This window comes from Myodes glareolus, chromosome 5 (assembly GCF_982192425.1).
Source record: "Myodes glareolus chromosome 5, mMyoGla1.1, whole genome shotgun sequence".
In the NCBI taxonomy this organism is placed as follows: Eukaryota; Metazoa; Chordata; class Mammalia; order Rodentia; family Cricetidae; genus Myodes; species Myodes glareolus.
In genome coordinates, this window is record NC_142030.1 from 20,169,655 (window position 1) to 20,185,921 (window position 16,267).

A 16,267-nucleotide genomic window follows, 5' to 3' on the forward strand; every position below is an offset into this window, starting at 1 on the left:
TTGGACGTTTTACACTGAATTAATTCAAAGTTTTATTATTAGCTAGACTCACTTTTGACCATGGGGTTCAGCTTGCCTTTAATCTCACCAGCCTCAATTACTCAAAACAAAAGGAGCCTGGTTCTATGTGCGCGTGTGCGTGCGTGCATACGTGCCTGCGAATATGTGTGTGTGTTTCTACATTCTTCACATTTTCATATTTTGAGTCCATCTAAAAGGGAGATCTGAAGGCATGAGTGGGTTTTGCGGGCTAAGAGAATGGTGAATTTCTTCTCTACATGATATGTTTAGCATTGGAAGTCTGCTAAACAAAATGTGAAGAGCTGCCCACAAGGTTGTAAATCCCCAGTCTACAAGGAAGAAGGGAGAAACAGGGCGAGCGACTGAAGTGTGTGTGTGGCTGCAATGTTTGTGGGTTTGAAGAGAAGCGAGAGCTGACTGAAGCAGAGAAGGAGGGGGTGGCTGGTGTGATTTGTTTGGTGTTCCGAGCCAATAGAAATCCCAGTCTGTGATAATATCCCCACGCAGCGCCGCGCCGAGAGGACTCAGTGCTGTCTCCAGCTCCTTCCACATCTGCAGGCGCGGCCGGGACGCGCTCCGCCCTCTGCGCGCTCCGCTAGGCTCAGCTAGCTCTGCACACACCCGCGCCGCTTCCCGGGTCTCCTGCGGAACCAGGCTGCGGCTGCCCCAGGCGATCCTGTGCACACCCCGCTGTGGTTCCTGTCTTTCACACAGAGGAGAGCAACAGGAAGACGCACCAGGGACTCCACGAGGAGGCTTCCATCCAGTCATTGCAGGTAAGTGGCTTGTCATGAGTGATCTGACGCGCACAGGTTTCTGCCTTTTGCCTTCCCAAGGCAACTAAGGTGGATTCACGTCTGTCTGTGGGGCTGGTATGCAGAGAAGCTCGAAGTGAATGCCCTTCTGAGTTCTCCCGGGTAGTTAGTCACGTTGTTTGTGTATGGCTGTGACTGCCAGGTAGATTAACCTACTGGATTCTGCGTAGGTGGAAAGCAGAGACCTTTAAACTCCACCGTGATCTTTCTTTGTAAAATAACACCAGTACCTACGAATTGTCGTGCGGGTACCCCTTGATGATTTCCATTACACTGACGGTGACCCATCGCAAGTCAAGTATCATGGACTTGTTTAGGAAGCAGGTTTTGCATATTGTTCACCTACCTATTACGTTAATGTGCTCCCTCTGATTAGGAAGCCAAAGCTCACTTGGGCATGGTCTTGATTTCTTACGCATGTGACCAAGTAGATATAGCCTCACGGTTGAGCTATCACTGTGCCTTTAGACTTTCTGAAGGAGAAAAGGAAAGAAACAAGGCAGCAATTTTAAAATGAACTTGAATTATTCTTACCTTTATTGATGAATTAAAAGCAAGTTTGTCTTTCAGAACCCTTGACAGGATGAGTTCCAAACTCTCTCAATTTTGGTTAAAAAAAAATACGATTTGACCCCAGCACTCAAGAGACTGAGGCAGGAGGATTGTGAGTTCCAGGCCAGCCTGGACTGAACAGTTGAAAATATGAATTGGAGAACTTTACACTAAATATAACCGTTTCCAGGCAATGCCAGTTCATAGTTCGGTTTTATTTAATCGTCAAACTTATAGATTTCTCCCTGTCTATTTTTGAGGTGAAAATTTTGTGTGGGCAGGGGAGACGACAAAGCAGCTATTTTCCTGGGGTTTTGCCATCTTTGATTCACAATTTTGAAGTTGGTTATGTAATTTTTTCCCATGTTGATTACTTATGATTAAATTAACATTGCTTAATCAGTTCCATCTTCCCGGAAAAGCCAAAGGGACTGAGTAACTCTGATAAAGGGCTCGTCCTGTTTGGGACAATCCTCAAGGACTGATCTTCGTGGCCCGCATCCTCTGTAAGAAGTGCTTTTCTTGGTGTGGAGAACATACAGAGTAGGGATCTCTTCCGGATGGCATGCAGGTACAGGTAACGAGGTACATTATCTGAACGGCAGGCGCTTTTCCGAGCCCGTTCCTAATACTTCCTAGTAGTGGTGACCCATTCATTGGCAGTTCATAGTTGGCTTGTCCCTCAGTGGCACCTAAGTTTCAGCACTGTCCTTATCCCAAATCTTGTGCCTGGCCAAGCAAGATAAGGAAGTTATAGGAAAGCTACTCACTTTGCATATCACCATGGAGAATGTAAGTGACCCACTTTCTTTTAATCAGATGAATGTGTTCTTTCGTCATTAAGAAGAATGCATGCGTAGCTCTACCATAGATGTAGGAAAATATCACATTTTTGCCCTTTGACTAAAGTGAACGATCGCACAGGGCATTTTTTTTTAAAAAAGGTCATGACAAGCAGTAGATGTGCTGAGTATTGGTGTGGTGTGTGTGTGTGTGTGTGTGTGTGTGGTGCATATGTGGAGATCGGAGGAAAACTCTAGGCAATCACTTCTGTCCTTTCACAGTGGGATCCTGAGCTCAACCTCAGGCCATCAGATCAGCATAGCTGAGCCAGCCTACAGGCCTGGCAGCTTTATGAGGAGCCTTTGTCTGTCTTCTATAGCTCATTTCTTCTCGCCAGTGAACTCTAAAGCCATACTGGGTGTGTTGGTATTGACTAAATGAAAATCTGAACACATTCACTTTGTATAGTCTGATACATTTGTGGCTTCTCAAATATAGGTATATTTATGGAGAAAGGCAGGGTTCTATAGGCATATATATGTACACATAGTGCTTTGATTATCTGCTGTTTACTGCTACCAGTTTTATGGAGAGAGGTAGTCCAATGTTCGTTCTCGCGAAGTCTCACAATAGCTAGCCAGAGCTCTAGCTTTCCTCACACCATGTACAGCGTAACTTAAACACATTCTAGGCATTTAAATATTTTAAAATAACTCTAGCTCTAGCTGTTTTAAAATAACTAATAGCTCTCTTCTGATTCAAGAGAACAGTGCCGAATCCCGAGTCGAGTCCTGGGTTCTATGGATATGAGATGACTGCTCTGCCTGGGTGAAGGGCGAACTATGAGACACTGCTGTCTTCCAGGCACTCTGTAGCCCGGGCCAGCCACGTTTGTGCTCCCGAGCTGTGACAACATATGTGCCAGGTGGCAGGCAAGGGCTCAGCGTTAGACCCTGCTAAGCAGTTAGAAGACCAGTAATGAATTATTTCAGCCCACGAAAATGTGCCCGGTATTGGGCTTCTGACAAGTCCCACAAAGGACTAGCATGTAAGATGAATTGCTTAGAAGAGGAAGACATGTAATTATAAATTTGATCTATGGTGGCATCTGCTTCTTCAATTACCTGCGTCTCCTCCTATCACATGACTCTCTTGTCTCTAAGAACCGTACACATGGACTTAATAATGTGTAAAACCAAAGCTGCTCACATATCGGGCTAAAAAAAAAAAAGATATGGTCCTTAGACCATTCATTGCAACACTAACCCACCAATTTGGCATATTTGCCATTGCCACCACGTCTAGTAGGAAAATTCCCTTGGCGGTCCAGCACATCAGCAGGACCAGCCCTTGGTGGGGGATTAATTTGCAGAGATGAGTCCCAGAGCCATGTGGGAGTTAAGAGGGTGGAGAAGGAGATGTTTCACGCAGCAAGAATGTGAAGTGGGATTCTGTGATGGTGGGCAGCCTCCAATGAGAACCAGGAGTCGGAGGGGAAATGAGTCTGTTTCCTCTGGTTAGCCTCAAGGATATACATGTGATGAGATGCCCTGAACATTTTCAGCACTCTTTTCTGTGTTCCCAGGTACTCCACAGGTGTGGGGTTGAAATAAATGCGGTTGATGTGCTGACAAGCCTGGGTATAGACGCCAGAAGGGGGCAGCATGCAAACTCAAAAATAAATGACACCTCCATGCGCTTACACCAATTTCCCGGTGGCTACAGAATTTCATTAGAGCTTCTGTAGCCTCCCCCCTCTGGAAAACACAGTCTCCAGTCTCCTGAAGAGATAGCTCACCCAGAGGGGTTGTTTCTAGTTTTGCTTCAGAATTGAAATTGCCTGACCTAAGGAGAGCAGCAAGCTATGATTAGTGAGCTCAACTTCTGCTTCTTTTAGCTAGCTTCACCTGTTGACTCCACTCAAGTGATCCTTACGCTTTTAGGAGGTGGAAGAACGGGAAGTCAAATGCAGGGAAGAGTGGAAGAGAAAGAGCGGGGGTTCCTTGACGCTTCACCAAGAATAATATCTGTTTTTGTTTGTTTTTGCTGCTGCTTCATCAGCAGGGCCAAACATTATTGTAAGCATGTCTCAAGTGTAAGTTCAAGGCCTCTGCATAATCAGTAACACTTTGGGGATTGGAGCTTTTAAAAGCAGAGATGTGAAATAAGTTGTTTCAGTGATAGCCGGAGTCTAAGACCTGCTAACCAGAGTCAGGCATCTATCTCTAAGAGCTCACAGATGATTAAATCTAGTCCTTCCCAACTATATTCGGATTCCTGGCTACGGGGATTTATTGCTGGCTTTATCTTCAGAGAAGACTCTCAGAGTACACGCTCTAAATTTTCACAGAAGAAAGAATGCCTTGCTCTTACAGAGGGTAACTGGCACTGGTGAATTCTAAGGAGCCAGGTGGCCTCACTAGGTGTCAGTTAGCCGTTTAGAAGTGTTAGTCTGGGCAGATCATGTCTCTCTCCCCTCTTTGGTTCATCCACCATACAGCTCACTATTGTATGTGAGGGCTTGAGGAGAGGCTCAGACTGGGGCTTTGGAACCCACTCTGGAGAACACAGAGCCTTCTCCTCCTGGGAAAGTTATTTGTCCCTGTGAGTGAGAAGGTCTGGGGGCCACTGGGCTAGGGATAGATGCCTCGGAGAAAAGAAAGCAAGGTAGTTTTGTCAGGAAAACATGACTTCAAGCCCACGAGGTAGATTACAGGAGTCTCAGGGAGCTGCCCATGTGTGCATGAATGAGGCCTTGAAAGCATTTAGATCTAGGTTTTTCTAGGGCCACTGTACTCTGCTAGATGTTTGGTGCCCTTGAATCAAAGAAAAGAGGGTTTCAAGGACAAAAGTGAAGATTCCTCAGTGTCTGGGGGAAGAGTGAGGTCACTGTGTGTCTCCACCCTCCCCCGTATAAAGCTGCTTTGGTTTCTGTCACACTCCTACCTACTGTCTAGAACTGTGTGTGGTGCCTGGATGCTGGAGGAGCTCTGTGGGAGGGCAGAGATTTATTTGGGGTCTTCATGGAAGCAAGTACACTGCTGTAAGAATAGGGTATAGCATGGGAGAGAGTAATGACCAACCCAGAGAAGACTGGGAAATAGGATAAGATTTATTGCCTCTCATCCAAGACCCAGAGCTTTTCAGTTTATGGTGGCTTAGCACCCCTCACCCTCAATTCTTTTCAGATAATCAAATAAACTATAGTCCATCTCTGTATCTTTTTTTAAAAGATGACATTGAAATTTAAAAAACAAAAACTTATAGTAAGAACATTTTGGTTAGTATAATAGCCCTAGTAAGAGGACATATTTGTGGAAACAGTTCACTAAAAAGCTTTTTTTCCCCTGATTTTTTCATGCAAGGGAATTAGAAATGAAGGGAATGCATAGCTTTAGGGAAATTCTCTAGAGGGGGAGGTTTTGAGGAACATGAGGCCAAGAACACAAATACTCTGAGCAAACATGATTCTCACGATGTGGGCTCATGCACACCCCAGCACACCATTCTCCTCTATTGTAATTTTTTCAGTACCAGAGCAGGTGGGAGGGAAGACATTGGTCGGGCGGCCTCCTGACCAGTTCATGTGAAATGCTAAGTTGGCATTGTCTAGTTGAACTATTTTCTGCCTTAAAAGTAACACCCAGCCTGGTTCTGTAGCTGTGACTCACGGCTGAAAGGAAGCTCATCTCTTCACCCATGAAAAAGCATTTGTCTTTAATGCTTTACCGCAGTTATTTAACATTGCAACATGGTCACCATTATGGTTTCTAATTATAATGATTGCATTGCAGGAAAGCTGATAGATAGACTTATATTTAATAAGAATCATGTAGCTGTAAAAATGAGATTTTCCCACCAATTATGTCTGCTAGGAACCTAAATGCCATCAGCTTTCCAAGAGAACTTTTCCCCCCTTTTTACTCATTTGAATACCTACAAATCATCTAACATTTGGTGAGTGCATGCCTCATAACAGATGATAAAAATCACATCAAAACTTCAGGTATCAATAAGTGTGTTTGTGTAGCCATAACATCGAATAGCTACAGGTAAAACCATCTTTCAGTCATGTAAGGTACATCTCACAGATACCTAGAAATGGTGCTTAGTTTCAGACAATGAAATCATATTAATACTTTCTCGATCTAGAAGAATGTTACCTAGATATTATGAAAAATGCTTAACCTGGCAAAGTGAGGCTACTTGGTTTCCTGGCACACATGTTTCCTCAGAAAGCCTCCCGTTTCTCCTGAGTTCCTTCTTCACACTAAAGAAGAGAATGCATCCTTGTCCTTCATCCCACCTCGGACTTCAGTTCTGCATTCCTGCCTCTGTAAGAACAGCTGCTCCAAAAGTGACTTTGCTAAATGTTTTGTAGCGACCGTCAAAATCCGAGCTATTATTATCATCATCACCATCACCACCCCCACTTTACAGATAGGTATATCAAGACTTCAGGCTTTCAGGATGTCACACAGGCGGGATGGAGAGATGGCTCTGGTGGTAAGGAATTTGCCTTGAGCTCAACCCCTAGGACCCATAGGGCATAGTGTGCTTGGACTTCCGTAGTTGGGGAGACAGAGAAAAGTAGATCCCTGTGCTTGATAGTTACTCAGCCTCACATTTTTGGTAAGCATGAGGCCAATGAGAGATGCTGTCTCAAAAATCAAGGTGGTGGCATCTGAAAATCAACACCTGAAGTAGTCTGCTGCCCGCTCCTCCACACGCATGGGCACTTACACACACAAAGAATGTCACCAGTCACGCTGCTGCAGAGCTTCAGTTCCAAGCCCACCCTCCTTGACCTCCATTCAGGTATCCTAAGTAGGTATTGAGAAAGGGCTACCTACGGAGTCCTCTGCAAGGATATAGGTTGCCACAGTAATGGAGAGAAGGTTCCTAGAAGAACTCAGTATTACAGGAAAAACCAAAGATATCTGATGGGAATCATAATCCAGAACACTCCGAAGAGTAGTGGGAATTTTGTCTTATTTTTAAGGCTGCTTGACAACAGAAGCCTATTCGTTCTAGAAGTTCAAATCTTTTCTTGACTCCACCCTACACTCAGGCTACATACTTCTCCATCCATCCGAGTATGTGTTGTGACTTCCTGTGGGAGAGTTTGCTTACATCTTCCACTTACCTTCAAATGGTCCTTGAGGCAGAGACTGTTTCTTATTCAATGTTTTATTTCCCATACCAGAACTGTTACATAACAAACTGTATCTGGTCTGAATCCACTAAGACCCAGCTACACCTAATTTAGAGCTGGGATAGAAGACTGCCCTTTATCTCCTAGGAGATATGGCCTGCAAATGTTTCAGACACACATATCAACCAGAGGCTAAACAAATGACAAACTTTATCATCTGCCCTGGTATCAGTCTGTCCTTCCTTCCTTCCTTCCTTCCTTCCTTCCTTCCTTCCTTCCTTCCTTCCTTCCTTCCTTCCTTCCTTCCTCCCTCCCTCCCTCCCTCCCTCCCTCCTTCTTCCTTTCTTCTTTCTTTCTGCCTTCTTTCTTTTCTTCTCTCTCTTCTTCCTCTCTCTCTTCCTCCCTCCTTCCATTCCTCCCTCCCTCCCTCCCTCCATTCCTCCCTTTTTCTGTCTCTCTTTCCATCCTTCCTTCTCTCCCTCCTTTCCTCCCTCCTTTCTTTCCTTTCTTGCTTTCTTTGCCTTAATTTGCCTAACTTCTTAATGTTTTAAAATGGTTATTTTAGTAAGAAAGTCAAATCAACATTTTAAAAAATCAGTTCTCTTTACAAAGATATCTTACTGCTTAAACATTAGAAACACCAAGTCAATATTCTGACAGATTTTTTTTCCCCAAGTGAATGAGCATGTCAAGACACTGCTGTGGGTTTGTCCTCCAATCCCAGGGGACTATGCAAGTTGATTGTAATGGTTTGGAATACTTGCCCATGATCTGATTTTTTCATTGTTTAGTTTGAAAGTTAACAAATTACTGCTGGTAAATAAGAAAGAGATGTCAATGAAAATTTGGGAATAACATTTAATGTTTTCAGATGGAAAACTTTATTTAAGAGGAACTGGAGAATTTAATGAGACTAATTTGCTCTGTAGTATTTTGAGATGGCAGGTTTTTTGTTGTTGTTATGCAAGTTTTTGCTATCTAGTTCAGGCTAGACCAGAATACACAGACCTGGCTCTCTAGTCTCAGCTTCTTGGCTACTAGAACTGAGGTGAGAAGCACCATGCCTAACTTAGAGGTTTTAAAAGATTCAGTTTTTCTTGTTTTACTTTAGACGTTTTATTCTAAATTCTAAATTATCTAATTCTAGCTACACTGTGAGCTAGGATGGGCCCAAACAGGGTAAGAATTGCAACTTGTATTTTCCTGGCCGGCAGTTGAAGTAGTCCATCCTAGTAATGAATCCATTGGATAAGCATAGTACTAACACAGTTGTGTAGACTCAAAAGCTATTTTGATGTTATGTTGATTCATATATCTTAAACCATCACTGACACAACCTCAAAACCATTGTATTCTTTGGTGCTAACATTATTCAGATGCTTTTATTATTATTATTTGCATAAATATATGTGTATATCTTTAAATATCCTATTTCTTATTATCTTAAAACTATTCTGAAAAGGACTCTTCAGCCTTTAACAGACAAAAAAGGGGGGGTCTTTGTGAAAAAAATGTAAAAACCCCTCTCAAGAGATTGCAGTTAACACTATTGGAAATATGAGTCGAAAATATTTGTGTTGGAGGTTGGGAATGAAGGGGATCTGGTCGACAGGGGCACGCATCTCACCCAGAGTTAGGTCTTGGTGGCACCGACCACCATGGAATCTCTGCATGCTCAAAACAAACGGGAATGTAGACAGACTGTCTCTCCTTTGTTTGAATTTTCCTGGCTTGAGTCAGATGGCTATGTCACAAAAGAAGAGTCCCTGTTGGAATACCTCATGGCCCATGCCTTTATATTTTTGACATTCAGTCTTCAGCATCAGTAATTTCCTGTAGGATAAGTTAGATGACTCAAGGCCATAGCTGACAGTCAGATACAGCTTGTGTCCTGACAAGTGAGAGTCTGTCTGCATTCAGAGCCCCATGCTGTACCCACGTGCTGTCTTCATAGCTCCGTTTCGTCTTCTGCTCTGTCAGCTTTTGAAGGGGCTGTATTATTCGCATCTGTATATTTTTGCTATATCACACTATACCTGAGTCACGATGTCTAATATTTGTCAAGAGAATGAATAAGAAGATACCACATACAAAGGTCATCACTGTTACAGAGTTATCACATTTTTAAAAATACTTAATTGTGGGAAAATAATATAAGAAAAAAATTCTGATTTTATTCAATTCAGATCTGAAGTATTCCCCCAAAGACCATGTTTCTGAACTGGAAAACTGTCTTGGTTAAAAACAAAAAAGTCGCAATTATTTTTGTTCTTGGCATAGTTGGTATTATCATTATGGTTGTTTTAATTATTACTGTCCCTCAAACTTTGGGTATTAATGGAATAGCCATTAGAATGGATGTCCGTGGAGGTTTGCTAAAAGAACAGTTCATCACTCTAAGTACTTTGGAACTGAGACTTCAATTTTGTAAACTGAGATAAATAAGTTGGAGTGTTTGGGCCTCAATTTTATCTTTGAAGTAGAAAGAATAATTATTTGGAAGAAGAGCTAATCAGGCACTCTTCGCAGAACCATTGATTCATTCACCAAGTATTTGTGGATCCAGGGCTAGACATGGCAAGAGATCAAAAGATGGATGTTTTGAAGGAGCTTAGAGTTCATGAGAAAGGCAAGATGTGTGTGTCAACAAGAAGGACACAAGGTGAAGAGTGGAGAACACGAGGAAAAGAATTGTGCAAATAAAGTCTCCTGAGTGTGTGGGAAGCAAAATGGCGTTTCTAAGGAAGTCTTCAGGGATATTCCTGAAGAACTAAACAGGTCCTACTGTGTGCTGCCATCATAATTGTCTTCCTGTTTTTTGCCTCTTCGTGGCATGTATCATGCGTTTGATGTGTTATAAATCCTAGAGCTTTAGATAGAGATATAACTTATTTAGTCTCCTGGTTTTACAGTCATGACAACGCTAACACAGAAGTTTCCTGGTTTTCAAAACTATAAGCTGGTTCATTGTAGAATAAGTGCTAGAATCCAGGCTCCCTCTGGTCCTCCCCATCCTCTCTCTACACCCTACTCCCTTACAGGACTCTACTGTTAAGGATCCTAGATCAACAGTGCATGAAGTTCTACACGGCAGTTTTCACAGATGTTCAAGGTACTGCCGGCCAAAGGTTTGCCCAAGCTGGAGAGAAGCACTGTGCTTGATGACAGTAGATTTCATAGGAAGTTTTATAGTTGTTTAAATAGGATCTTTGCTTTGCACTGTTCATTTCAGCACTAACTCATCTCGGAGCTTGGACACCCCAAGGCTGAGCTCCAGTGAAACTGCCCCGATCTCATCTAGAAACCCAGCACTGTCTTCATCTGGACTGGAACTGATGCAGCAGTGGTAGCCGCTGCTGCTCCCTCATGGAGTTTCAGGCACTGTAGTGAGTTTGGGATTCCCTAAGTGAGAGCGATGACTCTCCTCCTCCCTTCTGTTTGGACTAAAGGATTTGTATGGCTTTAGGGTGGATTATCTCCGTGATACATGTGCTCAGGCTGTCTCCCACTCCCAAACCACTGTCTCCTATAGTCCAAATGCCTTATTTGGGCTGGCTTATTTGATCATACTTAGAATTCCTTTAGCTAGCAGATGAAACCTCTGGACAGGACTCGGGAAAGAAATGAGTCTGTCAGAGTCTACCCCTACTTGTTAGTAGGTCACTCTCTGGATAGAAGCACTCTGCTCCTCTTAGATAGGCATGCTGGTAGAATGTTCCTGCCTCTTCTCTCCCCATTTTATGTCTGGAAGCACATATGCCACAGCCAGACACCCCCTAAGAAAGGATCCCCAATAAAGAGTAAACACACTCTTCAACCACTCGCTATTGGATGGTGAGTGGAAGGACGGGTGGGTGGGAAGATGAATGGACAGACAGATAGACTGACTAGGGGAGATGCTGCAGTCCAGTGTCCCCAGATGACTATGACACTCCACAGGCAGATGGGCTTTTCACAGTGGAGCAAGTATCATCCTCTGAAGGGAGAAGTAGACAATTGATTCTAGAAGAGGAAGCAGCTAAGAGTGGAAGAAGGGATCAAGCAGAGTGTGTCCCATGATTCATGGTGACTTTATTCACACCTAGCATTCATTTCCAGTCAAGGTGACACGCCACTACATAGAGAAACATGGGTGTGGAAAAATAGAACGACTAATACCAAGTTTTATTTTTATAAAAATGGGGAACAAACATTTTCTGTTTTATTCTTGGAGTTGAATGAGACAGCATTGCAAATGACTGATGTGCGAATCGGCACCATATGGATTTGTACAAAGGGAAGAAAATAATCCCCAGTTGTAAAAATATCTTTGGTCTGCATACGGGTGATATGTGCCCACATGGTTCTGTCAGGTGGTTTTGTTATAAGAGATTATTCCTGGACTAATAGAAAAATGTCTTTTTATAGTGGTTGTACGTTTTCCCAGATTATTATTATAGCATGCAAAATCTCACAACTTCAGACATTCGAAAGATCAAAGGCAGGGAGGCCACTGAGGCCTCCACACTCCCCACACACCAGCACCATAGTTTGGCTACTAGAAATGCTTTCAGCGGCGACACGAAAGTGCACTTCTAAAATCGCCAAGCAGTGCCGTGAAAGCTGATCTGCATTCCTAATTCACGCAGTCGATATTGCCTTTGTTTCTTGGTGGCAGTAAAATTCAGATTGTCTCCATATGACGAAAACATTGACCCACTGAGACTTGGGGCTCTAGAACTGATATTAACTGCACTGGGGTTGGACTGAGTTTCTGTTTCGAACGACAGCCAAAGCTATCAAATAAACCCAGTGATATTTATTAGGGTGGCTTCTGAATATACAGTGTGGTTCGTGACAGAGACTAATCTTGCAAAGGGAAGGGAGAAAATGTGTTCCATCTGCATAGCCCCCTCTGTAGCTGGCACATGGTAGATGATATTTAAACCATGTTCTGTGGGTGCTTGAAAAACTTAACGTGTGTAGATTGGAAGTCAGGCTTTCTGTGAAAACGTGACAGAGTCATTGATGGTGCCAGCACATTGGGCACCAGTTTAGAATGCAAGCCTTTTAGTCAAAGTTCTGACTTGAGCACGCTTCACCAGTTCTTATTGAGTTTCTGAGTGTGCCAGGTACTAGAAATGTAAAGTGAATAGGACATAGCCCTACCTTGCAGTGACTCCCTGCTCACCTGTGAAAACACACAAGTGAATAAAATAACAAGTTAAATGGTGTAGGCAAGAGCTGTAGGTATAACCCCACGGTCAAATGCTTGTCTACCATGTGCCAGGCCCTGCTCTCATCCCCAGGACTAGTAAATAATGAAGTTTATTATGCAAAATAATCTACATAAATACCTGTAATCTCAGCAACTTGGAATGTGAAGCAGGAGAATTGCTAAAAGTGTCAGGCTAATCAGGGGTATGACCAAGGCTCTGTCTCAAAAACAAAAGCAAGGGCTTTTGGAGAGCTGGCTTAGTGGCTACGAGTGCTTGCTGCTTTTCCAGACAACCTAAGTTTTTCCCAGCACCCACGTCAGAGAGCTCATAGCCACCTGTAACACCAGCTCTGGGGAATATGGTGCCCTCATCTGGCTTCTGCAGACACCTGCATGTGTGTGGTACACACACACACACACAGAGACACATGCACGCACTGCATGTGTGGCCACCACCGCCGCCACCACCACCAAAACAGTCTAGACAGCCTGTGAACAAACCCAATGGGAAGGGGATGAAGACGAGAATTGGAGTCACGGGTTTCCCGTAGCGAGGTCTGTCAAGCAGGTGAGGGCCTTGCTGGAGAACAAAGCCGGCTCATTGGCCTCAGCCTCACAGCATCCGCACTTCATCTCTTCAGCAGTTTACCGTGCTGGCTTTCACGTGCCACTTTGGCAGGCAGTCCCACTCCCACAAGGGCTCTGTGACCTACCAGTGCTTAGAGTTGGTGGCAGCCACACCACCCCAATGATTTGCAGGCTTGCTCCTCAAGAGTCACCTCTGCAGCCTGCCCTCTGCCTGCCAAGCCCTGGCTGTTGTCTTTTTCTGTACTCTAGAGCCAAAGACCTTTGTTTTGACACCTGATTTTTTTTCTTGGAGTCCTGTAACTATAATCATAAAAATCCAAAGATTATTGGAATCCAAGCAAGTCACACTCAGGTATAGTTCTCTGGAAAAATGTGCTTCGAGGAACTCTGCCGTAGTCAAGTCCCTATGCTCTTTGTTTCTTGTTCCATATCTGGCACTGGCTGGCTTTTAGTGTAGAAGAAAGGAGGGCAGAGCAGGTGTGGTGTGTCCAGCCTCTACGTCCTTGAACATCAGCCAGAATGGAGGATTGGGAAAGTGATTGCCCAGAGGTCAGATTCCTATTTTTTTTCTCCTCTTCTCCTCCACATATGTACAAGGAGCTAACCAAATGTTTGTTTTTCTATCAAAGCAGAAGTTTGGGTACATCTACGTGACTAGTGGCAACTGAGCTGAAATCCTGTTTCATAACAAGGCCTTCCCTGGGTGCTTTAAACTTCTCTCAACAGCATGTTAAACACAGACCATTGACCCTGTAAGACCAGGCTAGTGCCCAGAAGTGACCTTTGGTGAGAAACAGCTGGGACAATCAAGGTTAGGATGGGGCCCTGAAGAAACACAGTGGCCCTCCCAAACACAAGTAAGTTTCCCATCAAGGTGAATAATGCATGAAATGATTCATTGATTCAGCATTCAGTATTATTCTGGAGGGAAGAAAGACCATCTCTCAACTGAATTCAGAAACCCCAATGCCATAGTAACAGGTACAGCAAAGCCAGTGTCTATTGGTCAGTAACCCCCGTCAACAGTGCTAACGGTCACCGTGACAGCCACACTAATTTGGTGCTTATCACGCCAGGAACCAAGGTAAATCTTTCAACTGTATTGCAGTCTGAGAGAAAGCAGTGTTAGTTACCCTTGTTCCTCAGAAGCAGGGGGTCAAGTTGTCTGCCCTTCATCCAAAGGTAACCCTGTGTCTACAAATACCAAAACACTTGCTCTTGGCCTTCACACTACTCTCTGAACCGGGCTCAGTATTAAATGCTAAATGTGATCTTATTTACTTTTCAAAGCAACTCAGAGAGCCAGCTCTTATTATTACAAATAAAGTCCAAAGCCACACTGCCAACAGTGAGGAGCTGGCATTCAGATCAGGTTTCCTGTGCTCTCTGACCACTTGCTAGCCCTGCTCCAGACAGCTTCAGAATGCACTGCTCGGTCCCAGGTTGCCTTCCCAATGGGTTTCTGGAGTCTAAAATCCTTTAATAGGGAGTAGTACTTTTGTTCCATAAGTCAGAATATGATTTTGAAGAAAAGGTATTATCAGGATATTTAAAAATCAACTCAGAAGTAAGCCAAATTGCCTAGATTTGCACAGGATAGGGGACACAAGGGAAATGGTGACATTGAAGGGACAAAGGGATATCTCTGAGACAGCAAAAACTTTAAAAAAAGGAGCCTGGGAGTTGGTGAAGTGGAGGCCCACTTTGTCCATGCCTACAATGTGTGCTGAGCTGCCGTGCATATGCTAACATCTGTGTATGAACTAGATTTAGAATTCCAGAGTGGTAGTCCCCAAGGTTCTGGTAATCAGTTGCGTGCTAATTAGCCCGTGCCCACTTTGTTTATTTTTTGTTTTGTTTTGGTTTTGTTTCTGATTTCTGGTTTGGGGTTTATTAGATTTATTGCTGTTTTCTGGAAATGTTCTACCCATGCAGGATTGCCCTGCCAATCATTCTAAATTCCAGAGAGGATTTTCCAGTGAACGCTTCTCATCCTCTTAGATTCCCATCCAATATCCTTCCCAAGTTTATTTCCAGGAAAAGAGAGACGAAAGAACAAACCAATCCTTGCCCTTCCAGTCTCTTGCCAGCTGTGTTTGCTGAGCATTTCTCCTGCATACAGCACTTCTGTTACACGCAGCAGCTGGCTGCCCTCTGCCCACGATGCCCGCTGAGTACGGTATGTGTGCTGCCCCTGGTGAGGAGCACTGGTTCTGGAAATCAAGCTGGTGAGATGCCTCTCAAAACTAGGGTGATTGTAATATTTATCATCCGAACTAGATTGATTTCAGAGCATGGAGGGGCTGCTATTAATAAACTGCCTGGGATAACAGGCAGAGCTGGAGCTATTGCAGGGCACACAAGGACATGCAACAAGTCAATAATTCAGGGACAGCCCTCCAATAACAGTCTTGGTCCAATAACATAGGTTATCTAACAGACTCTGAGGACAATCATGTCCACTCGTGTATGAGCATTGAAGACAGACTGTGTTCCTGATGGTCCTGACTGGGGGAAGATCTACTAATAATCCCCCCCCAAAAATCTCACAGTTTATAGAAAATCCACATGTGACTTGAAGACATTAGTGCAGCAAAGTACTGACCCATTCTCTTGAGACCTTTTTCACGGCAGATGCTCTACTCATTGGCTTTGTTCATCATTTCTTTAATCCTCACCTAATCCCAGACGTGAGCTCTTAGGTGAATTTACCCAGGGTATCCCCGCATATCTCTATTGGATAATGGAGACAGAGTTAGTTTCCAAATGGGTGGTTTTGAAGGCTGAGCATAAAAAATATCGTGCTCCACAGAGAACACAAAGTCCGTGTCATGGGAACGAACTCGACTGTCCATGACCACAAGTCCCTTTCTCCATCTTGTCCCTGCTGGTGAACACAGAAGAGAAGAAAGCTAACCAAATGAGGGGACAGTTGAGATGAGCCTTGATGGACACTCAGAGGGGTGGGTGGAGACAGGAGACGGACTCACTATCAAGTCTCATGGCTTGGTATTTGGGTCAGGAGAGCAAATTTCTTCCCGACAGCACCGGGAAGCAGAAACTTATGAGACTGTACTACCTGGCTCCACAACAGAGAACAGGAGGGGGGCTAAGCCCACAGCATCTTTGAGACACATGGATGCTCATCCACAGAGC

General features: G+C 44.0%; 1 protein-coding gene across 3 annotated transcripts in view; it reads left to right on the top strand.

The window, feature by feature from the left end:
- Nucleotides 1–227: 227 nt before the first annotated feature.
- The window catches only part of Grem2 (gremlin 2, DAN family BMP antagonist), a 102,047-nt gene continuing 86,007 nt past the window's right edge, over nucleotides 228–16,267 (top strand). For 2 of the 3 annotated variants that reach the window (XM_085687673.2, XM_048436404.3), the window contains exon 1: nucleotides 228–797. The gene's annotated coding sequence lies outside the window, so the exon portion shown is untranslated. The remainder of the gene's footprint in view (nucleotides 798–16,267) is intronic. The other variant, XM_048436402.3, reaches the window with a different exon arrangement.